This window comes from Prionailurus viverrinus, chromosome B1 (assembly GCF_022837055.1).
Source record: "Prionailurus viverrinus isolate Anna chromosome B1, UM_Priviv_1.0, whole genome shotgun sequence".
Lineage (NCBI taxonomy): Eukaryota > Metazoa > Chordata > Mammalia > Carnivora > Felidae > Prionailurus > Prionailurus viverrinus.
Window position 1 is genome coordinate 104,472,978 of NC_062564.1, and position 26,534 is coordinate 104,499,511.

Sequence of the window (26,534 nt, forward strand, 5' to 3'; positions counted from 1 at the left end):
GCATCATTACTCCTGTATCCCTTGGATAAATTCCTAGCAGTGCTATTGCTGGGTCATAGGGTAGGTCTATTTTTAATTTTCTGAGGAACCTCCACACTGCTTTCCAGAGCGGCTGCACCAATTTGCATTCCCACCAACAGTGCAAGAGGGTTCCCGTTTCTCCACATCCTCTCCAGCATCTATAGTCTCCTGATTTGTTCATTTTGGCCACTCTGACTGGCGTGAGGTGATATCTGAGTGTGGTTTTGATTTGTATTTCCCTGATGAGGAGCGACGTTGAGCATCTTTTCATGTGCCTGTTGGCCATCCGGATGTCTTCTTTAGAGAAGTGTCTATTCATGTTTTCTGCCCATTTCTTCACTGGGTTATTTGTTTTTTGGGTGTGGAGTTTGGTGAGCTCTTTATAGATTTTGGATACTAGCCCTTTGTCCCATATGTCATTTGCAAATATCTTTTCCCATTCCGTTGGTTGCCTTTTAGTTTTGTTGGTTGTTTCCTTTGCTGTGCAGAAGCTTTTTATCTTCATAAGGTCCCAGTAATTCACTTTTGCTTTTAATTCCCTTGCCTTTGGGGATGTGTCGAGTAAGAGATTGCTACGGCTGAGGTCAGAGAGGTCTTTTCCTGCTTTCTCCTCTAAGGTTTTGATGGTTTCCTGTCTCACATTCAGGTCCTTTATCCATTTTGAGTTTATTTTTGTGAATGGTGTGAGAAAGTGGTCTAGTTTCAACCTGCTGCATGTTGCTGTCCAGTTCTCCCAGCACCATTTGTTAAAGAGACTGTCTTTTTTCCATTGGATGTTCTTTCCTGCTTTGTCAAAGATGAGTTGGCCATACATTTGTGGGTCTAGTTCTGGGGTTTCTATTCTATTCCATTGGTCTATGTGTCTGTTTTTGTGCCACATAATTCCTCTATTTAAAGAGAGCAGCAACTTTCTATATAGTGTCCTGAAGTGAAGCTCCAAAGAGCTTTCTTACTTCCCTTCTGAATGTGGTGGTCTCTTCCTGTCAGTCTACTTTCTTTAAATACCCTTTATTTTCTGAACTTTTAGCACTTCATGACCGCCCATGACCAAATACATCCTTAGAAATTCCTCCAGTTACATGACTTTAAGTTACATTGTGTGTTTGTGCATCTGGGTGAGTTTGCACGCACATGTGTGCGTGTGTGTATGTGTGTGTGTGATTTAGGAACTATGTCTTGCTTAATCAGGACATGATAATGTTAACAGAAACAAATAAATACAAGGGTAATTGTGTTTTTTTAAGGTTTGCAATCTGGGAGGTATTGAAAATGATGTCATTCCCTAATGACCTCATTCATGATGGAATTGTGAAGTGGGTTATGACAATGAAAGCATTACTGGGAGAGTTTCCAAATCCATCTGGCAAGCACAGAACATATATTTTTGAAAACGATTGCTCAGTTTCTAAATGTAATATGCTAGGATTCAATGTCAAATGAGTGGGAAAGTAAACATAAAAGACAGCAAACATAAATCATTAATATAGACCAAAAGCAAGAGAATATTTTATATTTTGTAACTTGGTTATCAAGGCTTTCATATACGAATATCATGAACACACATTTACACGGCACTTCTGAATTATGCTTCAGGAACTCAAATTATTCTACTCTGTCTAATAACTTTTTAACAGATTTTTTCCCCCAGGAAATGTATTTTTTAAATCAGGTTCTGTAAGTATAAATTATATATAGTAAAATTCACCAATTTTAAATGTTTAATTCAATGACTTATAGTTTTGACATATTTTTTATTCCAACTAAAATTTCAAATTTCATGGAAAAGAAAAATGTATATTATACAATGTCATTCTATTTAAAATTATTTAAGATGTGTGTATACATTTTTATTTCACCTTACTCTGAACATAAATGTTATATTTTCAAATAAAACTAAGAGTGTTAAGTCTCTCATATCAAAAATTACTTTTTAAAGTGAATTTTCAAAACCACATAGGTCTTTTCCCTATTAAGAGGTTTCCCTATTACCTCAGAGAAATAGTCAAAAGATAAGATACATGGAGGAGGTAGGAAAGCAAAAAAAAAAAAAAAAAATTGTTTTTCATTAAAAAAATAAAATGTAGCTTCTGTATTTAATTTCTAAATACTGAATGTGATATTATTCATTATTCATCATGAAATCATTAGTTTTCATATCATCTTGAAAATCAATTGTATATACTAACTCCAAGTCACCTAGGACATCTTCAACCGATTTATCAGACTTGACCCCTTACCCACTAGCTTGCTCAGGCACGGGTCAGACCTGACCTAGCCTGCCATGCCCAGCAAACAACCAACACTCAAAGGGTCTTTCCAAAGCCCTTCTCCACTGACTATGAAGGGGCAAACACCTACATCCTGCCCACCATAGGTTAGGAGAGTTACAGCACCCAAATACTCCCCGATCAAAATCTTCCTCTTAATCTTTAATTCTCATAAACCTTTTATCTCAGTGCCTCAGCCAAAATTTCAATCGAATTTTAGTTGTTTTGCATACTGCTACAGCTGAGCATCTTACTAAAGACTTGACTAATACCTCCTAAGGACTCAACCAAACCTTTTTTTCCCACTGCTGTACAAGATATCTTACCTGACTATTCTTGAGAAGTTCAAGGTAAATTATTAATGGTGGTTAACTCTAGGAGGTGGGAATGGAGAGGATCAGAGAATCTTCACTTCTTTACTATAAAGTAATATACATATTTTTGTATTTTTTAAATTTGCCTCCAGAAGCACATCTTACTTCTCTAGTATAAAACATGTTGGAGACTTGAAAGACAAGTAAAACATAATAAATGTTTTACATAATAAAATGTTTACAAATAAGGGGTACCTGGGTGGCTCAGTCAGTTAAGCATCTGACTCTTGATTCAGCTCAGGTCATGATCTCATGGTTTGTGTGTTCCAGCCCTGCATCAGGTTCTGTGCTGACAGCATGGAACCTGCTTGGGATTCTCTCTCTCTTCCTCTCTCTCTCTCTGCCACTACCCTGCTCATTCTCTCTCTCTCTCTCTCTCTCTCTCTCTCTCTCTCTCTCTCTCTCTCTCAAAATAAATAAAGAAACTTAAAAAAAAGTTTGCAAATAAAACAATAAAGGAGAAAGTAAAATTTTTCTTGCAAGTAAAGCATGGATAGGGATAGAAGAAATAAAAGGGATAACTTTTGCTAATAAAAAGATGGAATTTTTGTATTTTGAGAGTCATTTTGATGTGGCTTCACCAAAACTACCTGATGAAATGTTTCTCAGTCAAAATAACTGCATCAATATGAATGTTAAAAGTGGTTACATCAGAGTGGTCTGCTTCCCTCACTGCAGAAGCATCTCCCATGAACAAAAGTTATTGGTAAGGCAGCACACCCTCGGACAAGTTTCTCAGAGCCATCCTCACCTACTTTTAGCCTGCTTCTCTTAATACACGTGGATGCCCACTCAGTTTTCTGATGCAGATTTCACTTATCTCCCTGGGATTTGTTCTTGTCTGGTACCTGGCTCCTCTATCTGATAACAAATTTTGCTTGACCCTGGAACAAAAAATCCAGAATGTTGCTTCTATATGTAAGTGCCTCTTATTGTTCTTATTGGTCATTCCAAAGAGTCTCTTGAATCTTGAAATGTGAGCCTCCCTACCTACTTCTTTTATTGTCCATACATGGCCCCAGACACCTTTTCTAAAACTCTTACATCAGTCTTCATCCCAGCTTTTTTCTACCTAAGCAAGGGCACCTAGATGCTATGCATATTCCAGTGTCTTCTTCATAATGTTAACAGGGACATTGTATGATGTGGTCACCAGGCATTGAAATCATATTGCCCATCATTGTTGTCTCCTGAAGATTTACTGCCGTTACACAGATATTGTCATGGCCCTGGCCACCAGTGAAGACATTTCAGGTTAGGTGTCAAATATAAAGTGAGTCCCACTGAAAAGGACTTTAAAGTATCCCTCCCACCACCATGACTCAGATACATATTTAGCCTGACAGAGACCCACAACCTTCAGAGACAGTAAGCTACTGTGCTCAAGTGAAAGACCAAAACCTCTCCTACCTAAACCATTCCAGAATTACACATAAAAAGAACAACCAGATTTACAAAGGATATTAGAAGAAAACAGCACCTTGCTAGAAACCGTTGATGAGATTCAGGGCTTAAAGCGTGTGCTTTCTTAAGCAAAGCAGGTCAAATGTATACAAAAAGATAACTGGTAGTGCTCGATAACTTGAGACTTTATTGAGAATGTCTGAACCCATCCTCTGAGAACTCCCCTTAGGCAACTACATAAATGTATATACCAACTCTGCTATCTTAGCCAAAGTGCCGGAAACTAGAAATAACCCACCTCCTATTACATTTCATGAAGAATTAAGATTTTTTTAGGGGTGCCTAAGTGGCTCAGTTGGTTGAATGTCAGACTTTGGCCCAGGTCATGATTTCATGGTTCTGAGTTCCAGCCCCACATTGGCTTGTTGCCAATGTCAGCCTATCAGCACAGAGCCCCCTTTAGGACCTTGTTCCCTGCCCTCCCTCCCCCACCCACCCTCCCCTGCTTACACACTGTCAAAAATAAATAAAACATATTAAAAAAAAGTATTAAGATTCTTTTAGAGAAAACAATCAAGTGGGCAGGAAAACAAGTTTCATTTGATATGGCAGTCACAAGTTGTTTTTTTACACTGTGATGTGAAAAGAGATTTGGTGAGTCTTCAGTTAAATTAGATTAGAATTTTCATCTCATCTACACTTATTTCAATGTAATTGCTACCAAAGGCAGTTAGTACAGATACAAGTATGCACGCCACCCATCAGACTTCTCCTTGAGTGCCCAAAGTACCTTACTTCTCCAACAGAACTGAAGAATTAAAAAAAATTCATCTTCATCCCAGTGTAGGAGTGAGGGGAGACAAATAAAACTAAAGATCTTTATGGAGCTCAGTTAATAGAAACCATCCAGCAGAATCCTGAATATGCTCCTTATTTCACAGGCATTTAAGGTATATCCAAAATGTTCAACCTGGCATCTTAAGAAATCCTACTGCTTCCACGCTCTGGAAGATATCAGAGCCAGGACTCTTCACCTCCATCCCTGGCAATTCCTTCAGCCTGCCATGCCAGAGGAACAGAGACACGGTTGACTGGCCTAGTAGCATGACAGTTTATCTCAAGGCTATCAGACATTTTCATGTAATAAAAATGCCAAACAATTTAGGAGCATCTGCTTTGGTATCAACTCTTAGATCTTTATTGAATCACACTAAATATATAAGTATAAATATTTAACACACATAATTACTATAATCTCCAGGGATATTTGGCTAGTCGATTTAATTTCCTACCTTTACAGCCTACTCTGTTTATTTGAAAATGTTCTGGATTCATAGCGGGACACACACAAACCCCAGGAACATGTACTTGTTTGGTGTGAGTTGGGGTGTTTGATTTCCCCTCTGAAAGATCCACAAGCAGCATGAGGAAATAAACGTAGGCTTGCGGAGACCCACTGGGGACTTTTTTTCTGTTTGGTCAGTCATTTCTCTTGTTGGCATATGGCACTACATGTGTGAATTTATTGCTTTGTTGTTGTTGTTTTTTTCTTTTCTCTGGATATCCTCATTACATGAGAAAATGTAATAAAAACCTTTGTTTTCCTGAGAATAGTCCTATCCTTCACTTTCAACAGCACCTGAGGGCTCTTCAAACATTCTAAAGGAAAACTTACAGCCCGACAGATTTCTGAGCTCACACATCCCCACAACACATAGTGGCCACAGAAGACAAATATTTCTTGGTATGAATTACATCCAACAATTCATTTACAACAGCATGCCTAATGAGGCAAAACAGTCAACACGGACAAAGAAAACCCCATGCCACAAGGTGCCAGAAACATGGTTCTACATAAGTAATTCTTCTTTACAATCCACTGACAATATGTATGTAATCTCCTCAATCACCACACAAACAAAACTGAAACATTAAATTCTAGAAATTGCATAAAAATGAAAAATTATATTATAATTTAATAGGAATTGATAACCAAAAGGAGGAGCTAAAAAGAATGTTCCATATTCAATTATTTTTTCAGTTAGCAAGAATTGAAAATAGCCTATATAATGACTGGATATTTAAAAAGACTCTCTTTGAAATGATTATCAGTCAATTCTTTTGTGATTTGAACTACAGGTTAAATCCATACAGAAAGACTGAAGATGAAATAGCGTGTACAGTTTACGTAGTTTAAACATCTGTAACACTACACAAAGGAAAAGGAGAATAAGAAAAAAGTAGCAAGACTAAAGAAGTACTAATAGAAATGAGGCAAAATATTTCACTGTAGTTGACTAAGATTTTTGGTTTGGGGTTTCAGGCTTTTTAAGGCTAATCTTCAGTAGCAGTCTAAAACATCTGTGTATCACCATTTTCCCAACTCAAAGGGAATCATAAACAAATTGACTGCAACAGTACATTGGGTTGGGCTACCATAACAAAATACCATACACTGGGTGACTTAAACAACAGAAATTTATTTTCTCACGTTTCTGAAGGCTCTGAAGTCCAAAATCAAGATGTGGGCCGATTGGGTTCCTGGTGAGAGATCCCTTCCTGGCTTGCAGATGCTGACTTCTCACTGTCCTCACACAGTAGAGAGAGGGGAGGCAAGCTCTCAGGTGTTTCTTCTTATATGGGTACTAATCCCATCATGAAGGCTTCACCCTCATGAACTCATCTAAACCTAATTACTTCCCAAATGCCCTATCTTCAAATAGCATCATATCAGGGGTTATGACTTCAACATATGAACCGGGGTGAAAGGGGGACACAATTCAGTCTATATCAAGCAGCAACAGTTGCTCTCTTCCCACCACACACACACACACACACACACACACACACACACACACTACAGGCACAGCTCCAGGAAAAACGACTAGAGTTTATCTTTCCTACCATCACCATCACCCCTCAAGGTGTGTAGGCCCTTATCTTCCTTCTCCTGTCTTTACACGGGTCTTAGGCTGCTGCAACAGTATAAGTTAAGGGGGTTTGTGGAAGATCTTGAGGCACAGATGGGCAACACTCCATCTGGTCAGTCATCAAAAAAGTTCTGAAGATCACGGAGTGAAAAATATATTCACGGGACATAGATTGGAAAAACAGCCAGTCTACTTAGTCCCTGGGCACAAGAAATGGACAGTATTTGGAGGCAAGAGTACAACATAAGGAAATAATCAGAAACACAGGCAAAGAATTATGTACCAGGATGTTCATGGAAGCATTATTTAAAATTGCAGAACAGGAAAAAAAAAATTGGACTCAAACCAAATAGCTCAAAATAGGGGATGGTTAAATAAGATGGACTATTAAACAGATATTAAATATTATGTTTTCAAGATATATTTAATTAAATGGAAAAACACATATGATATACCGTAAAGTTAAAAAACATGCACAGCTATATACATAGTATGTTTTAAATCAGTGTCAAAAGTGCTATATTCAAAATAAGCTGAGACTTGTGAAAAATACTTAGGACAATATAAGGTATCCATCATGTTTTAGGCAACGAGAAAAGAAAAGGCAGGAAAAGAAGAGCCCTACTTCTTGAGGAAGAGAGCAATTGGCTAACAGACAATAGATTTTTTTTCCTCCAGCAAAGGAAACGAGCTACAAGTTCTAAAAATAGAATATACAGTGAAAACATAAATTTCAACCCAAAGTGGTAAGAAAGGCTAGTCCATAGGCTAGATAAGGGGAAAAATCATATCCATTTTTGTGTACCATCACACCTATAACACCTGGTACATTGGCACATAGTAGCATCTCAGTTAAAATTGTGACAAACAAATATAGAAGTGAATACACTCTAAGAAATACCCAAAATTGTGGTTATCAGTAGCTGGGGTTTGGGGGAAACACAAAGGTTTTAGTTAAAGGCTGTAAACTTTTCTTACAAGATTAACAAGTTCTGGGACTCTAATGTAGAACATGATGATTACAGCTAATAATACTTTGTATTATTTATATATATTTATATTTATATTATTATAGTTAATTATATATTTTAAAGTTGATGAAAGAGTAGATCTTAAGTGTTCCCACTACAAAAAAGAAATAGTAACTATGTCACAGGACAGAGGTGTTAGCCAATACTATGGTGATAATCATTTTGCAATATATAAGTGTATTAAATCAACACCCTATATACCTTAAACTTACACAATGTTATAAGTGAACTACATCTCAACTATGTTTAATTTCTTAAATATGTTTTTAAAAAAGGATTAAGGAATTTATAAAAAAAATTTCAGAGATATCTCAAGTTGCTCAAAAAATGTACAAGTATGTCTTCAGTATTTGTAGATAAGTTTCAAAAGGTCAACGAATCTCCTGAATGGTTTCAGAAGAGTGTGTAGAGAAAATTTTCCAATAATTTATCATGGAAATTAAAATTGATGTATTTGATACATTCAATCCTAATGCCTAAGGGGATTTTAGAGCAGGTTGCCATATAGATGATTGGTCAGAAAGGATTTAGGCGTTTAATGTTAAAATAATTACAAATCCTTTTATCCATATGTGACCAAACAGAATTCAGCCTCCACTGGTAATTGTATTTCATTATTTAGTAAAAAAGAGAAAAAAATAAGAAAAAAATTTTAAAACAAAAAAACAAAAATAGGCAACCATTGAAGATTTTTGAACAGGAACTTCACTTTGAGAAGATTAGTCAGTTCTGTACCTAATTCACTGGAAATTGAAGAGACTGGAGGCCTAAAGATCAAGCATATGACAAACTGGAATATCCTAGGCAAAAGCAGTAATAGAACAAGAAATACAAATTAAAGTTTAAAAAGAGGGGATTAAGAGTAGAGATGTAAAGGGAAAAGCAGAGGAACAACCGACCTAGCTGAAGACAGAAAATGGAGAAAATCACAGACAATGCCAAGGTCTCAAAATTTGATGGCCAAGTGAATAGAAAGAAGAATGTAGGGTTTCCTAACATAGAGTGAGGTGATGCTTAAAATTCAGTTATTGATGAGAATACGTTGGAACTGTCAATCAAATAGGGCAGCAAGCTCAGGCACCCGCCCCTCTGGAGGAAAAAAAAAGGGCACATCTGAGAGAGTTCGGCACCTGAGCAGGTGATACCGCTGTCCCCCCCCCCTCCCCCCGCACCCTGCTCCCAACCAAGAGGGAGCCGGGGGCCAGGCGGAGCAGGCCCTCTGCTGTGACTGATGGTGGCAATAATGGGTTCATATGTTCTACCAAAGGCAAAAGTCCATTTAGTTTTGAGTGTAGTCCACCTCTCCCAACTGATTCCTCTTTTTCCATTTTTTACTTATGCTAAAAGACCTATCAACAACTAAAGCAGTTTCTCTCTAGATATTGTTGCATAACACAAAATTTTAGAGATTTTTTTTCAGTATTCTGTATATAGGAATAACAGAAAGGTGTGCTGTAGAAATATTTCTATCAGAAATAGTAAAAAAAAAATTTGTTTGCCATTTAAATGTATATGCTTCAGTTATTTGGGAAATTTACTGACATGAAACATATCTTGTTTGGGCAATGCTGGGAAAATGAGGTGTTGCTGTCTTGGTTTAGCAATATTAAATCACAGATTATATCTAGACAGTGAAGTGATTGAGAAGTAATTTTGGTTTCCTCTTCAGAAAGGGGGATCAGAGAGATTTTTTTAATAACAATCATCAAGTACAGTAATGGCAAACACTCTGAAAAATATTGAGTGTTGCAAGCAATTTATTATGCCTATGACATTTTTTAAAAGATAATCAGTCAATATTGCAATCTTAAATATAAACTTGCAGAGTGCTAAATCCTCTTCCAAACTAAACTTCAAAACCCTCAAAGATGATTGTCTATAATAAACAAGACAGAGTAGTTTACTTATGGCCCAACGTTAGACTTTGAAGTTCACTTTTAAAGAATGTATTTGGAAACAGTTCTCCAAAAGAATGTTAATTATGAGAATGAAAGGAAATTTAAATCCTTTAAAATTTTATTTTTCAATCTCTCTGAGAAATGCTTCAATGCCTCCTTTGATATGATTCATATCACCCCTTTAAAAGACACAGCAACAATAAAAACTTCTTTAAAATTAGCAACTCAAATATTCTAACATTTCATAATGTATGTTCACTTCACAATCATAATACCATGATTGTAAGGATGTGCCACAAAGAAAGGAAAAAAATACTGCTATACAAGTTATAAAAGAATGTTTTCTGTAACTCAGAACTTGAACTACATACTTATTGAAAGGGCTTTTTTAAAAATTTTTTTAAATGTTTATTTATTTTTGAGAGAGACAGAGTGTGAGTGGGGGAGGGGCACAGAGAGAGGGAGACATAGAATCCAAAGCAGGTTCCAGGCTCTGAACTGTCAGCACAGAGCCCGATGCAGGGCTCGAACCCATGAACCGCCATATCATGAACCAGGCCAAAGCTGGATGCTCAACCAACTGAGCCACCCAGGCACCCCTTGAAAGGGCTTTTCAATACTTACTAACCTTAGTAAGTTTAGTTAAGTTTTTTTTTTTCCTTAGATTTTTATCTTGTGTCATTCTTGAGTCTATATAAACAAATATAAACAAAACAAGTTGGTTAGGGTATTCCTAAAGCTTACTCATGTCCTAAGTCCAACATTTCCAAATATTTTCAACTAGACTCATGGGTGACCATGTTTTCCCACATAGTATTATCATCTATGCCATCAAGAGAGTATTGATGATACAGTACTGTCTCTGCAATTTTATTCCAAGTTGCTGACTTTCATTCCGTAGGTCTTCTTTTTTTTTTTTTAATGTTTATTATTTTGAGAGAAAGAGAGAGAGAGAGTGCACACACGTGTGAGCAGGGGTGGGGCAGATCAAGAGAAAGAGAGCAAAAGAGAATCCCAAGCAGGATCCACACTGCCAGTGCGGAAACCCATGCGGGGCTTGATCTGACAAACCATAAGATCATGACCCAAGCCAAAATCAAGAGTCCAATGCTCAACTGACTGAACCACCCAAGTCCCCCTATTCTTCCGGTTTTTATGCGTGTGAACAAACAATGACAACTATATCAGAACCACAAGACACAACCTATTTCCAGAAATGTTAAAATGTAAAATGAGATGTAAATGGTAGAATCTTTGAAATATGATGTATCTTAAGAACTAAGATATACTAAAGAAATTTGGTTTTCAGATCTAAGCACCCCCCCACCCCTCCACTCCACGGAAGCAGAGTTGACACACTGTTACATTCGTTTCAGGTGACAACATAGTGACTGGACAACCCTATATATTATGCTGTGCTTACCACTCAGCTCTAATTACTTGTAGGCTCTTGGAATTTCTGCACTGTTCATCTTAAATTGTAAATCTGACGTTTGAAAAGTGTTCACTTCAAAGGGTTAATTTAGAACTTTAAAAAAGTAAACAGTGGCCTTCCTGCTGCTTCTTTTACTGTAGTAGTGATGTCAACACCCACAAAGGAGGCAGCACTGACTGGCATCTTTACCAGCTACAGCAAAACCATCTACTTACTGACACCTTAGGAGCTATTAAATTTACAGAGAACTGAACTCATCCTATTCCCATAGCCCCAAGATTAAAAGAAAAAAAAAATCCTTGCTTCTCAGAGGTTATAAATAAATCTAGGAGAGATGGTGTTTTTGTTGGGGTTGTTTGTTTGCTTGTTTTGAGAAAATATTGTCTTCTTATTTCAAGTTATGGACTGATTCCTGGAAATTAGATTCAAAATTTTTGAGACTACAAACACTGAGTCAAGCAATACTCTTGAAGTAAACACCCTAGCAGTCAGACTACTATGATACATATGATTAAGGCATTGTGGTGCTGACTTTTGCAAGTTTATACCTAAATCAGAGAAAATCAGCTACAAGATGAATCTAAACAAATAGTATGCCTAAATATGTACACTGAAATTTTAGTTTCTCAGATTTCAAAATTACTCAGGTCAGCTTTGAGATTTTTTTTAACTTACCAAATATCTCATAAAGTAGGAAATGCAGAAATGGCAAAAGGTTTTGAGAATTTCAATGTAAAATGTTTTTAAATGCTAGACTCTGATCCATTTGCAAATCACATCATTTGCAACTAGATTTTGAATAAGGAAGATTAGGAAAAAAGGAAAGAGCAAACAATACATTTTACTAGGCATTTTTCTTCATGCATATGTTTATTATTTCTTTAAGAAACGTAAGTCTTATCAAACTTTAGTTAAAAGCATGAAAGAAAAGCAACCTAAAATGGGTCAACTGAAAAATACATATAATAACTACAAAACACTAAAAATAAAATTACATTAATGTGTACCTTTAGTTCAAATAAGAAAATAATTTAGCCTGAGATGATATTCAAAGTATATAATAACTGCTGGGCACGGACCCAAATCAATTAGGACGACACTGTTGTCAACAAGGACAACCATACATCCATCCAATCAACTGGATACCAAGCCAGCAAGTCAGTATGTGGTGTGCTCCACAAATTGTTCAACATCTCAATCTGTGAAAAAATAATGAAACATTTCTATTACTTGTTTTACTTACTAGAAGAGTTCTGTATTTTCTTGTACTAAACAGTTAATGTGGGGGGGGGGGGAATCTTGATTTTGTTTATTTAGAAAAAAATTGTGCACTTTTTCCATTGGTAGGAAAGAGATGATAGAGATATGGAGGCCAGTTACTTGAATTACTAGAGATGACAGAAGGATCTGACAGAGGGAGAAAAAAGGAATTCAGAAAACTGACAACAAAGAAGAAAGATGGCCAGGGAGAAATTTCTAGTAGTCAACGTGGCCAGAGGACTTTTAAGAACTACTGTCCTGGGGGTGCCTGGGTGGCTCAGTTGGTTGAGCTTCTGACTCTTGGTTTCAGCTCAAGTCATGATCTCCTGGTTTGTGAGTTCGAGCCCCATGTAGAGCTCCGCACTGACAGTGCAGAATCTACTTGGATTCTCTCTCTTTTCCTCTCTTTCTGCCCCTCCCCCCAATACTCTCTCTGTCTTTCTCTCTATCTCTATCTCTCTGTCTCCCCTCCTTGTGTGTGCACACTCGCTCTCTCAAAATAAATAAATAAACTTAAAAAAAAATTACTGGCCTGATTTAATTTGCTTTTTTAATTCTTTGTCTTTAATCCTCCTATATTAACCATCAAACCTAAGCCACTTACATATATACCCTTGTTGTACTATAGCTTGAGGAAACTAAAAACCAAGGTTGAGTCCTACACTTAAGAGAGAAGCAGAGTAGAAAAAGGACAGAATCTAAAGAAAATGATAGGAATTGAGAAATATACAAGAGCAGTAATTTAGAGCAGACTAGAAATTATCCCACCCAAACCAAGAATCAGTAGAGATACTGAGCAAGGCAGTATGCCTCTCACAATACTTAAAATGGGAATTCATCTATTACATTTGGATATAGAAAAAAAATAAACGTAGGTGATATCAGAAAGCTGGAGTACTTGGGACACCTTTGCTTCACTACATAACATTTTACTATATAATAATGGTTGTCATTAGTTTCTTCTCAGTGTCGAAGAATGTGAAAAACTATTTTAGAATAGGTATATTGGGGCTCCTGGGTGGCTCAGTCAGTTGAGCCTCTGACTCTTGATTTCAGCTCATGATCCCAGGGTCAAGCCCCACATTGGGCTCTACACTGACTGTGTAGAGCCTGCTTGAGACTATCTCTCTCTCTCCCTCTGCCCCTCTCTTCTGCTCACATTCTCTCTCTCTCTGAAATAAATAAATTAAAAAGTTCAGAATAGGTATATTTATGAATTACTTGGTATAAATATTGCTTTTCTTATTTCTATTCTTTCAGAAAAATACACTTCTAAACTACTCATATCTTTGACTCATTGTTTTCCACCATGTTTTATCATTTCACAATATGAAATGTTTCCATCAAAAAAACCTCAAAAAACCCTCCTCTCTCATCCTAAAAAACACAGACAAATAAATCAGTGCTATTCTCACTCAAATGCATGGATAGGGTGTCACATATTTATGGACCATTTGGATGGAAATACAGAAAAAGAACATTCTTAATGTCAGTTAAGCATGATCACTTGTATGGACCATAAATGACACTGAAACCAGTTGCTTTGTCAATGTTTGTGTAGGAGATGTCTTGGAAATCAGCCAACTTTTTAAGGCCCACCTGTGTCAAATCAGACCCTGGGAATTGGTCTAGAGGTAACAATTATGCAATGCAGATAAAATTTTTATTTACTTCTTAGAATTCTATTCTACATCTAAATATCTGACATAAAAAATCCTGGAATATTGCTATTTAGAATATTTGAGTGAAGTAAGCAAGTTAAGACAAAAGATTGAAGGAAATTATGAAACTCCACATCAGACGAGGTCTTTGATTTTTGTGAGGTAATATATTTGCCAATAAAATAGCCTGGAATGTAAGAATTAAGTATAATAAAAGAAGAATAGAATAAATGGAACAAAGTTGAAGAACTGAAGAGTCCTTCCTAGGTATAACTTCAATCACTGCTGTTTTAGAGGACAAGCAATAAACTCAAGACAGAAAACAAAGTAGATTTTAGTCTCTATATGGATGTTAACAGCTTGGTATCCATGAAAAAGTGATATATACAAATAGGGAGGTACCTGACTTTCAACTAATCCTAAAACAATTCAATTTAGCAAAACTGTACTGGTAGAGGCCATTTTACAATTGATTTTTTGTGTATTGATTTTGTGTCATATAAGCTTGCAAAATCCACTTACTAGTTTGAATAAGTTTTTGTAGATTCAATTGGATTTTCTATGGAGACAATCTTGCCATTTGTCAATAAAGACAATTTTACCTCTTTCTTCTCATTCTGTAGGCCTCTGGATTTGAGGAGGGTTTTTTTCTCCCTTTATTGTGCTGTCTAGAACCTACAATATTGAATATAAGTGGTGAAAGCAGACAACCTTCACTTTTTCCTGATCTTAGAGAATAAAATACCCAGTCTTTCATCATGGAATATAATTTTAATTATGTTTTTTAATAATTCTTTAGCAGGTTAAGGAAGTTCTCTTTTATTCCTAGCTTTCTAAAAGATTGGACATTGGATTTTGTCAAATGTTTTTCTGCATATATTGAGCTTATCTTTGGTTATTACATTGAGAGATTTTCAAATGTTAAACTAACCTTGCATTCCTGGGTTTATCTTGGTCATGACATAGTATCACTTCTTTATATTGCTGTAATTGATTTTTTAAAATTTTCTTTGATAGTTTATGTCTTTCAAGAAATTTTTCTACATCAATTAAGTTATCTTAATTATTAACATGAAATTATACATAATATTCCTCTATTATCTTTCTTTATTGAGATAAAAATGACATATAACACTGTATTAGTTTTAGGTTTACAACATGATTTGATATATGCATATATTGTGAAATGACCACCACAATAAGCTTAATTAACGTTTATCACCATACCTAGGTACAATTTTTCTCTTGTGATGAGAACTTTTAAGATTTACTCTCATCAACTTTCGAATAAACAGTATAGTATTATTAACTACAGTCACCATGCTATACATTACATCCCCAGGGCTTATATATCTTATAACTAGTTTATACCTTTTAACCACTTCCAACTATTCCACCCCCCCCCCCCTCAACATCTGGCAACCACCAATATTTTCTCTATATTTATGGATTTAGTTTAGGGTTTTTTTTGTTTTGCTTTTTAGATTCCTCATATAAATTAAATCATACAGTGTATGTCTTTCTCTGCCAGTCTTATTTCACTTAGCATAATGCCTTCATGGTCAATCTATGTTGTTGCAAATTACAAGATTTCATTATTTTGTATGGTTGAGTAATATTCCATTACTACATAATGTATAGTACTACATAATGCTATATATGTATGTATATATATATATGCCATATATATATATATATATATATATATATATATATATACACGCACATACATATAGATACATATACACTACATCTTATTTATTCATCCTTCCATAGACACTTAGGAAATTTCCACATATTCCATAATGCTACAATGAACACAGGGGTGCATATATCTTTTCAAGTTGGTGTTTTCATCTCTTTTGGATATATACCCAGAGATTAGAACTGCTGGATCATGTGGTAGTTCTATTTTCAATATTTTGAGGAACTTCCACACTATTCTCCAAAATGGCTTCACCAATTTACATTCCCACCAACAATGCATGAGGGTTCCCTTTTTTCCACATCCTTGCTAGCATTTGTTATTTCCTGTCTTTTTGATAACAACCATTGTAACAAGTGTGAGGTCACTGTGGTTTTGGTTCACATTTCCCTCATTATTAATGATGTTGAGCACCTTTTCATTACCTGTTGGCCATTTATATGTCTTCTCCCCTATTATCTTTTTAAATATCAGTATAATCTATAGTGATGTCACTTCTCTTATTCCTGACATTTACAATATGTGTCTCCTCTCTTTTTTTTTTCCTAACCAGTCTAACTAGACTGCTCCATAGCAGTTTGAAACCTCAATACCACTATCAGATTGACCTCTCCAGATCTAATGATCTAGCACTGACAGCTGGATTTCCTTGACCTATAACCTTCTTCACCAACCAAACCTAGGGTCCAATGAACGAATGAGTAATAAGCCTGTGGTGATCAGGTAGCCAGATCCTGTTGGTCTAATCCATTAGACTGAGTGTCTGGCTCTATCTCCCTCTCTACTTTCTGTCAGATTAACTGGCCTAGAATTCCAGCCCCACATTTACCCTATTTCATACCACCCCCCACACAAACTGTAGAATTGGGATGCTATTTTGAACTTCAGCAAGTCACAAGGGTTCCTTAGTCCTTTGCCTCAATTATGATAAGCCCTCTTCTTTACCTGATTACTACACTCTGAACTTGTCTGCCCCTGGCAGAGGATATGGGAAGATGTGGAGGCATGCACTCTGATCTTCCTGACTTCTAAATTGCTATTTAATATTCTTTATTGCTACTCTGATGTAGGAAACAAAGGCAGAAGAAAAAAAATTAAATTTCCTTACAACTGGCAGCCCCTTGACAAGTCCTTGAGGCAGGCAGACTGATTTTCCTTTGAGAGCTCAGCTGCCTCCATGTTGGCACTTTGCTAAGGGCAAAGGGCAATTTTTTTAAATTTATTTTTGAAAAGAAGCATGAGTGAGGAAGGGACAGAGAGAGGGGGGACAGAAGATCCCAAGTGGGCTATGCTCTGAGAGCAGCAAGCCTGAGGTGGGGCTCGAACTCACAGACTGTGAGATCATGACCTGAGCCTGAGCTGAAGTCAGATGCTCAACCCACTGAGCCACCCAGATGTCCCAAAAGGCAATCCTAACCAGACCCCCCAGGATCCTGTGAGTCTTCTTTAGCATATGAAAATTCCTTTGGAAATTTCCTTTATCTCTACCTCCTCAAGGTACATGTTAGCAATCATCCTACAAACATATTGCCCACTAATAAACATCTGAAGGGACTCATGACTAAGGTTTTACTACAGTAATAAGTGACCTTATCTTAACAACAGCTAGCCCCTCAAGTTTCCCCTTGTTTCCAAATTCCTTAGAGACTTACACTATCCCTAACCCACTCCCAACCTGAAAGTACATAATCAGTCACCAGTCACAACCCCAGTGCGCGCTCTTTCTGCCCACAGGTCATGTCCCCTATGCTTTAATGAAACCTCCTTTTTGCACTGAAGACGTCTCAAGAATTCTTTCTTGGCCATGGGCTTTGAACCTCACCTCTCCAAACCGCATTAATTCTCCATATAGAATACACAAAATCCATACAATTGTCCATTTACTGATGGAACTTGTATGCTTCCATGGACCAGACAATACATGGGAGTCAGCTTGCCAAAGCTGTTTCTACTGCATTTTCCTCCTTGCCTCACTGCTGTCCCAGGATATGTCATACCTATGCCCATCCAAATTTAATATGGCTATTATCCTGCCATTTAAAAGAACTCTTTATTAGCCTCAATACATACGGAATAAAGTCCAAACAACTTGCTCCAAATTGAAGTTTCTCAACAATCTGGTCTCAAGCTTCTTTTTTCAATTATCTATCACTATCTAACAAAGCTGATCATTGAGCTGCTCCTGAAATATTACTGACTTCTCCATACCTTTGAGGTTTCAGCTGACAATTCTTTCTTAAGCAAGCATAACCAACCACCTCCCCTTCTTATATTAAAATTATATTCAGAGGCGGTGGGAGGTTCAGTTGGTTATAAGCATCTGACTCCAGCTCAGGTCATGGTCTCACAGTTCCTGAGCTTGAGCCCTGCATGGGGTGAGCTCAAGCCCCACTTTGGGTGAGCCCCGCTTCTCTCTCTCTCTCTCTCTCTCTCTCTCTCTCGCCCTCACTTAACTTGTACCTTCTCTTTCAAAAATAAATAAATAAGTAAATAAATATATAAATAATAACATTATAATCCTATTTCAAGACCCAATTTAAATCCTACCTTCCCTCCAAAGTGATTGATTTAAGGGTATCCTCCTGGTCTGAGGCAACCACAGAATGACAGGTAATAGAAGCTACACTTAAAAGAAAGTTTCCCAAGGGTGTGATCTCAAACATCATAGACTACAAGGCCTCTTGAGAACCAAGTAATAAAGAAAATATCCTTATCCTTTATCCAAGAGGCCTTATAGACTTTTCTCCTTTATCAGACAAGAAATAGCTGTTAGTATGGCCAAAAAGCATTGTTTACATTACCCTAAATTCCCTTTTTTAATTAGTGATGGCAAGATCAGAAGCAGTGCAAATGAAAATGGCATAAAGACACAGCCTGTCACTTTTAGAAGTGTTAATGAATGCCCTGTGGATTTTTTTTTTTTTAATTTCATGAGAACAGACAAGGAAATGTCTCCATAAAACTGTCGATTCTCAGGGAAAAGTGTTAATGTTATGTAAATTAAAATTTGAAAGTCTACTTAACTGAAATCAGCAACACCAAGGGCTGGGCATATGGAAAACACAATTCCTCTGTCCAATCTGCTGAGAGCTCTACATTATCTGTAGCTTTGCCATTTTAGGAATTGTTCCCATTTTATGTTACTATGTAAGCAAGGAGATCTAATTGACTTCAAAGAGATTTTCCCTGGTTGGGAACTGGTGGGGTGAGGGTGTGTCAGGGAACAGAAGACAAACCTGATTTCTCTCTGAGAAAATTTCATAAAGGCTAAAGAATTCTTGAGAAATGGAAGTAATTACACTGCCCTGCATGCCCAGAAGACACTTTTCATCCACTGTGATTTCTAAATTTTTCCATAAGGTAAATAGAATTTTTGTTAAAGTTTGAAATGAACTTTTGGGGGGGATTTGGTTATCAATATTGAAAGATAAATAGCATTCCTACTCTTTCTTTATTTTATTTAAATGTTAAAAAGGCAGTTATATTCCCATTCTTTTTCTCATTCCTTACCAGCTTCAGGCAAAAATGTTACCCTCTGGTAGCACAGTTAAAAGAAATCATGAAATTATTAGTCATAGTGCATATAATATTTATAAATTTTTAGCTTGACATTAGCTAAGAAAAAGTCTGAGGCTTTCCAACCTGGAAAAGATAGATTGCTCTGTTAAGAATTAATAGATACAAATTGTGGATATATAATTGCTTTGGATGACCAGCTACAACAGGGAAGAAAATCTAAGAAGGGTAGGATTATTTTACATAAAGAAATGCAAGATCAGTAGTTTGAGCTAAAACAACAACAACTTTTTTATTTACTTGGAATAATATTTGCTATACAGAGCGATTCACCACTTTTCAGAAGTACACATCACAGTTTAATTTACTCCAGAAATAGCTAGTGAGCAGGTGCCCTTTGTTCAAGGAGCTGTGCAACTTATTGAGAAACAGAGTCACAGCGCTTGACCTCAAAGAGCTCTGTCCAACAACGAAGACGACAATCTAATATCAGCTGCAGTGCAAAATAATACGTGCTGTGATAAAAGCTATTTACAAAATACTATGGAGAAGGGGGAAAGCAAACAGTTGGGAAGCTGTAGTGGTGAATGTAATGGGTGTTTGAAGAAAATTTCATAGAGGAAGTGACCTTTGAGCTACATCGTCCTTGAAAGATGAGAATGATTTCATGAAGCTGAGAAATAAGGAAAGGTCACTCTGGAGACAGTAAGACCAGACTGATGAGAAAAGCCAAAATTACAGAAACCCAAAATAAGCTTGCAGGAACGTTATGTACTCTACTGCTATGATTCTCAAAGTGTGGTCCAGAGACCAGCAGAAAAGCATCCCTGGGAGCTTATTAGAAATGCTGAACCTCAAGCCTCACCCAGATCTCCAGAATCAGGGTCTGCATTTTAACAAGATGCCCTGGAAAGCTGTAGCCACATGAAAATTTGAGAAGCACTGCTCTGGAGCCAAGAGTAACTGGGGGAAGAATGGTGTGAGAAATGAGGATGCAAAGACAAATAATGTCGTTGGTGTGTGCCACGAAGTTTATAGTAATCAGAAGGACTGCAGGGGCATCTTAAGCAAAGGATTGCTATCTTCTGTAACTTATAAAAATATAGTTCCAGTGGCCCTGTGGAGATATGTTTGTGTGAAGAGAGCACGGGACACAGGAAAATCAGTTATGGACTACGACGACATGATACGAATGACAGCTACTACATACTGAGTACCTACTACATGCCAGACATCGTGGTATAAATCTTACATTTTATGCATTGTTTTAAACTTCCTATAATCCCCATTCTGCAGGTGAGAATAAATATAAGAAAACTTTTTAAAAAAAATTTCCAAAGTCATCTGACAAGATGCAGAATTCTAACTTCAGTCTAATATCAAAATTTGAGTTCTGTCTCCAAAATATACCCCAAGTTCATCTACTTCACTTCATCTCCACCCTAGTGTAATAACACCATCTTATGAACTACCTCAATAGTCCATGAGCTTCTGCTTTTGCTTTCTATAATCTCTTTTATGCAGCAGCCTAAATGATCTTTTCTTATTATTTTTTTATTTTTTTAGAGAGGTGCACACGTGTGCAAGTGGGGGGCAGGGGGAACAGAGGGAGAGAAGGAGAGGGAGAGAGGGAGGGAGGGAGGGAGGGAGGGAGAGAGAGAGAGAGAGAGAGAGAATGAATCAGCTCCTCGCTGAGCGTGGAGACTGAGGCTCCATCCCACAACCCTGGGATCATGACCAGAGTCGAAGTCAAGAATCAGACCCTTAACTGACTAAGCCACATCCAGGTACCCCAAATGATCTTTTAAAAACAGAAATCCTTTATTTGTCATCAGAAACAGAATAAAAGGTCAAATTTTTTAAACAAAACCCACAGGTCCATAACAATTTGGTTCCTGCCTATATCTGAGATCTCATTTTGCGACACAATCCCACATCACTGTACTAATCACACTGTACATTGAATAATATCAAGCTTTATTCCCCTTTCAGGATTTTTCCCAGGTCACTCTCATTTCAAGTTTTTTAAATTATTACTTAATACTTTAAAAATACAATCAACTACTCAAAGTAAAAAATAACAACAATGTACTGGGGGCTTAATAACATATGTACAAGTAAAATGTATGACAGCAATAGCACAAAGACACACAGGGAAGTAATGGAAGGACACAATATCCAAAGTTCTTATTCTATATGTGAGGTATTAGAATATCACTTAGAGGTAGACTGTGAGAGGTTACAGATGTATAATATATACTCTGAAGTAACCCCAAAAATAAATAGCAGAGAGTTATAATAAACTGACAAAAGGAAGTAAAATGAAATTCCAATAAATTAAACTATTAGAGTAACAATCTATTAGATTTTTAAAAATGGGGAAAAGGAATTGTATATATCTGATATAACCAATTAAGTTTGGAATTTTATGATATTAATTTCCTGCTCCTAATAGACTGAATTATATTTACAATAATATAATTTTCTCTTTACCTGTTATATTACAATCACTTCAAATGCCACAATCAGTTATTTAAAAATGCAAATTAATACATCTTGTTATGGGCCACATTATATTTTAAATTGTAATATTTCTTTCCAAGTATAACCAATGGTTCTTCTTTTTGTCATGATTTTCAAACATTCTTAAACAATTCTTAAATTATCTCTAAAGAAAATGAAAAACACAAGATAGATATGTCAATGCCTCATAAAATAAGAACATTTTCTCCAAGTTACACCTACCTTCCACATAATTTGGAAAGAAGATTCTTTAGTGGCATGAAGAATGCTAACTGGTTATTCCCATTTCTTTTTCTGGAATTCAAACTGGAGAAAACAAATGAGAGTCAAGTGGCAGGAAATTTGCTTTGACCTTTCTAACTAAACCTTCTGTTACATAAATTTGAACTTTTCCACTGACTGGTAGGTTATATATATATATATAGAATATCATCAACTGTCATTTCTTTTCAGGGATGAGACTAGATGTGTTCCTGGTACCTTCCTCTGAGGTCTGCTCAATCTACTGAATTAGTTACCTTTATGCTGATTATCCCAGAGTTAAGATTGGGGGAAGGTTGCTGAAATTACCTCTCACATATTGATAGAGAATATATCTATCGGGAGGAGAGCTCCATTTATCTGGGTTTAGGTTGCATGTGGAAATTTATCCATTGTAGGAACCTGACTGTTGTTCCAACCAGATGAAGAGTGACTTACCTGATTGAAAATTTTAGGAGAATGAATTTATTGGTTCAATATAGACTACTCCTCTCTCAGAGGCGACCTGACCTTGGAAAGTATACATTGGGGTCAACTTTCTGTGATAGACAGTTTTCTGCCATAAGAAGGAGTTTGTGCCTGTCTAAATTAGAGGTGCATATACCTGTTTGGCATAGATTGTAAGAAATCCAAATTGTTATTTTACCCAGGTAGAAGTAGTTTAATGAATAAATAACAATTTATGAATGAATAAATAACAATTAGGGAAAGCTTATACTATGAGAAGAATAAATTACATTTTGGGGTTAAGAAAGGTAGAAATACTTCTCAATGAACATATGGAATCCAGAGCCTAAGAGTCAATTTAAAATGCCTATGCTGGAATACTCTGATTCTAAAATTCAGCTTTCTCTTTAATAAAAGTGATATATTAAGTGATTATTTTCTTCTTTCAAAATCCTGCATCTGTCTCTGGATTGGTTCCAGACTTAGGGTAAGGACAAAGGAGTAGTACTTATTGATCCAGTAAACCCCAACACCTTGGTAAATGGGCAGGAAACCTTGAGAATTAAGTAAGAGATGGATGAGGGAGGGGGCAAAATTACACCGGAAATCAGTGTTTTGATCAGGGCTGGGATTTAGTGTATTGAGCTAAGTGAGCTTTGGATCCTGGGTGAGACATGGAGTCAGGCAGGTAACTTGAGATTCTTTTGACAGTGCTGGCTGAACTTGCAGGTGTGGCTGAAGCAGGGATTAGATATTTTTAGGCATTGTTGGATGTAATAATATTTGCAGCTTTTATTGTGTCTTTGAGTCAAGACACAATTCAAGCTTGCATTTTAAGATCCAAAGGCAGATGTGTGGCATGGCCTTAACATGTGGCTGCTTGCTGGGCCTTCTCTGCTTCTGAGATGTGTGTCACCAGCTCTAGGACCCTCAAGTATATAGTCACTGTTCTTGGGATGAGCACCATATAGTTGCAGAATGTGGGGAGTGGAGGAAGCCCTTTCTAGAGAGAAAAACTGCATCTTTTCACATGGTCCACTCCAGTCAAAGGGTCTCTAGCAGCAGATGCAAATGAATCCCAGAGGGTTCTGTTGCCTACACAGCAAGTAAATGATGAAGGTAAGCAAAACAGAAGAAGTTATGGAGAGTTCTTTGATGATAATTATGACTACTTACAGTGTCAGACTAAAAGGCTGTGTGTGTGTGTGTGTGTGTGTGTGTGTGTGTAAGTTTACTTATTTTGAGAGAGAAAGAATTAGGAATGGCAGAGAGAGGGGGACAGAAGATCTGACGTGGGCTCTATGCTGACAGCAGGGAGCCCGATGTGGGGCTCAAACTCACAAACCGTGAGATCATGACCTGAGTCGAAGTCAGACACTTAACCCACTGAGCCACTCAGGTGTCCCGTTAGACTGAAAGTTTTTAAGAATTGTGTGATTTAGAAAGACTACTTCTGTACTAGTGTGCATGATGTATTGAAGACAAGAAAACTAGATTGTGGAAGGAGTGGAAAGGCCATCACAACAGAGCAGACATAAAACAGCCAAGGTGTGAGCTAGAGTGATGGTAATTGGGATGAAAACCTGCATCCTGAGTGAGAGACCTGATAAGACTCAGTGACAGCAAGGAGGGAGGCAGAACAAAAGTTGGAAGAGCAGTGCTTCCATGATACAAAGAGCAAGCACAAGGGGTCAGTTTAGAAGATGCCATAGACCTATGGGCTTCATAAAGATAGCCATCTGATTGGAAATGTACAGAGAATACCTGGAAAATGCAGAACCATAGTCTAAGGGAGAGACTGGGATTGGAAATTTAGCTATGGAAATCACAGAGGTTATGGCTAATTGAGAGAAAGTATGTAAAAAGAGAAAAATAGTAAAAGACAAGACAGAACTTCCTGCTGGCCTTAAGGAACTAGAAATTAGAACAAAAGGCCATGGAAACCAAGAAACAGACTCTTAACTCTAGAGAACAAACTGATGGTTACCAGAGGGGAGGTGGGTGGGGGGATGGGTGAAATAGGTGTTGGGGATTAAGGAATGCACTTGCTGTGAGGAGCACTGGGTGATGTACGGAAGTGTGGAATCACTATATTGTGCACCTGAAACTAACAATTCACTGTATGTTAACTGACTGGAATTTAAATAAAAACTTTAAAAATTAATAAAATAATAAAATATATGCATAAGGGGGAAAAAGCCATGAAAGAAGACAAGAAAGGAAGAGTCAAAGAGATGAGAAAGAAACAACTAAGATTTGTCACAAAATCCAATTAAGAAGGATGGAGAATCTCAAAATATAAAAGGTGCAGGAAAATATTCTGGAGAATCTAAAGTGCATCAAATGTTCAATGGCATTCATTTAGCCATGTGATCAGCAACTGTTACAGAATTCTTAACAGGTGCCCAACACTGTGCAAGGTCCTGGGCATAAAATAGAAAAGCCTCAAACTCTTCCTTCTTAGATCTTACAGTGTAGTAAAAGAAATGGCTATTAATCAACTTGACGGTATAAATAAATAATTACCAACTGCAATGAGTGCAATGTATGGAAATCCAAGGCTGTAGAAATGAGTGTGCACAATAGGGGAACCTTATCTACTTGGGGAGAGTAAGAAAGATAAAGGATGGTTTCCTAGGATCTTGAATATATTTGATACCCACATGTGCAGGAATCCTCTGGTACTGCTATTGGGCTTGCAGGCAAAGAGTGACATCATTGTTCTCATCATTAAAAAAAAAAAAAAGAACATGAAAACATATATACATTTCCTAGTGGAAACAACTAGACCTCCATTTTGAAAGAAAAGCAATATTAAAGAATTTTTATAATTCATTCATTGTTAAGACATTTTGCACCGACGTTTACAAGGAAAAGACACATCATGAAAAGCAATGTGTGGGAACATTCAAAATTATTTTTTAATAATATGTGACATATTATATGAGTGCCATAAAAGGAAAGGTGTATTTTGGCTTTGATTTCTGCATAAAAATTTACCACTGAAACAGATATTTTCATTTGGAAATCAATATTTTGGTTCTTAGGGCTAAAGCAAAGGCTTTGCTTGGAAATTACTTTTTTTTTTTATGTTTGTTCATTTTTGAGAGAGAGAGTAGGGGAGGGGCAGACAGAGAGGGATACAGAATCTGAAGCAGGATCTGGGCTCTGAGTTGTAAGCACGGAGCCCAATACAGGGCTGGAACCCACGAGCCGTGAGATCATGACCTGAGCCGAAGTCAGACGCTTGACTAACTCAGCTGTCTAGATGCCCTGGAAATTACTTTCTTTTATACTTACTGTGAGGACAGAAATCTAGGAACATAGAGTGCCATGACAACAACCATTGACCAAACACTGATATTCCCATGCAGTTCCTATCTGTTTAATTCATAAAGTTATCTCACAAAATTTGAAAAGCAAAGGCTGTAACACCTCATTCATGCAGTAAAAGTACTGAAAGTTGATTCACCTAAAAATTAAGAAATCAGGTTCAGAAATTTGAGCAGTACTTGTCAGAAAACAACTTTGATGCGAATTATACCATTACCCTCAGAATGTGCTGAAGATTGTGTTCTTAGTATTGCAATATTATAATTTATTTTTTTAAAAGCAAAGTTAGACTCCTTTTAGAAACTTTCTTGAGAAACAGATATTAAAAGTTTGTTGATGGAGTTTCAGATTTCACATTGCATGTGATATTCAACAGACTACTACTTGTTGAGATTTGGTGTAATATTAAAGAAGAATATCAACAATTACCTGCAAAGGTTATTAAAATGTTCCTCTCTCTCCTAACTA

The 26,534-nt window shown here is 36.7% G+C and overlaps 1 long non-coding RNA gene across 2 annotated transcripts in view; it reads right to left on the reverse strand.

Annotated features, from left to right (window-relative positions):
* Positions 1-6,568: 6,568 nt before the first annotated feature.
* The window catches only part of LOC125164443 (uncharacterized), a 37,810-nt gene continuing 17,844 nt past the window's right edge, over positions 6,569-26,534 (reverse strand). Inside the window, exons 3-4 of one of the 2 annotated variants that reach the window (XR_007151765.1) lie at positions 22,248-22,331; positions 6,569-6,650 (exon numbers count right to left, since the gene is read on the reverse strand). This is a non-coding gene — a long non-coding RNA (uncharacterized LOC125164443). Of the gene's footprint in view, positions 6,651-12,373; positions 12,560-22,247; positions 22,332-26,534 lie in introns of those variants that run through there. The other variant, XR_007151764.1, reaches the window with a different exon arrangement.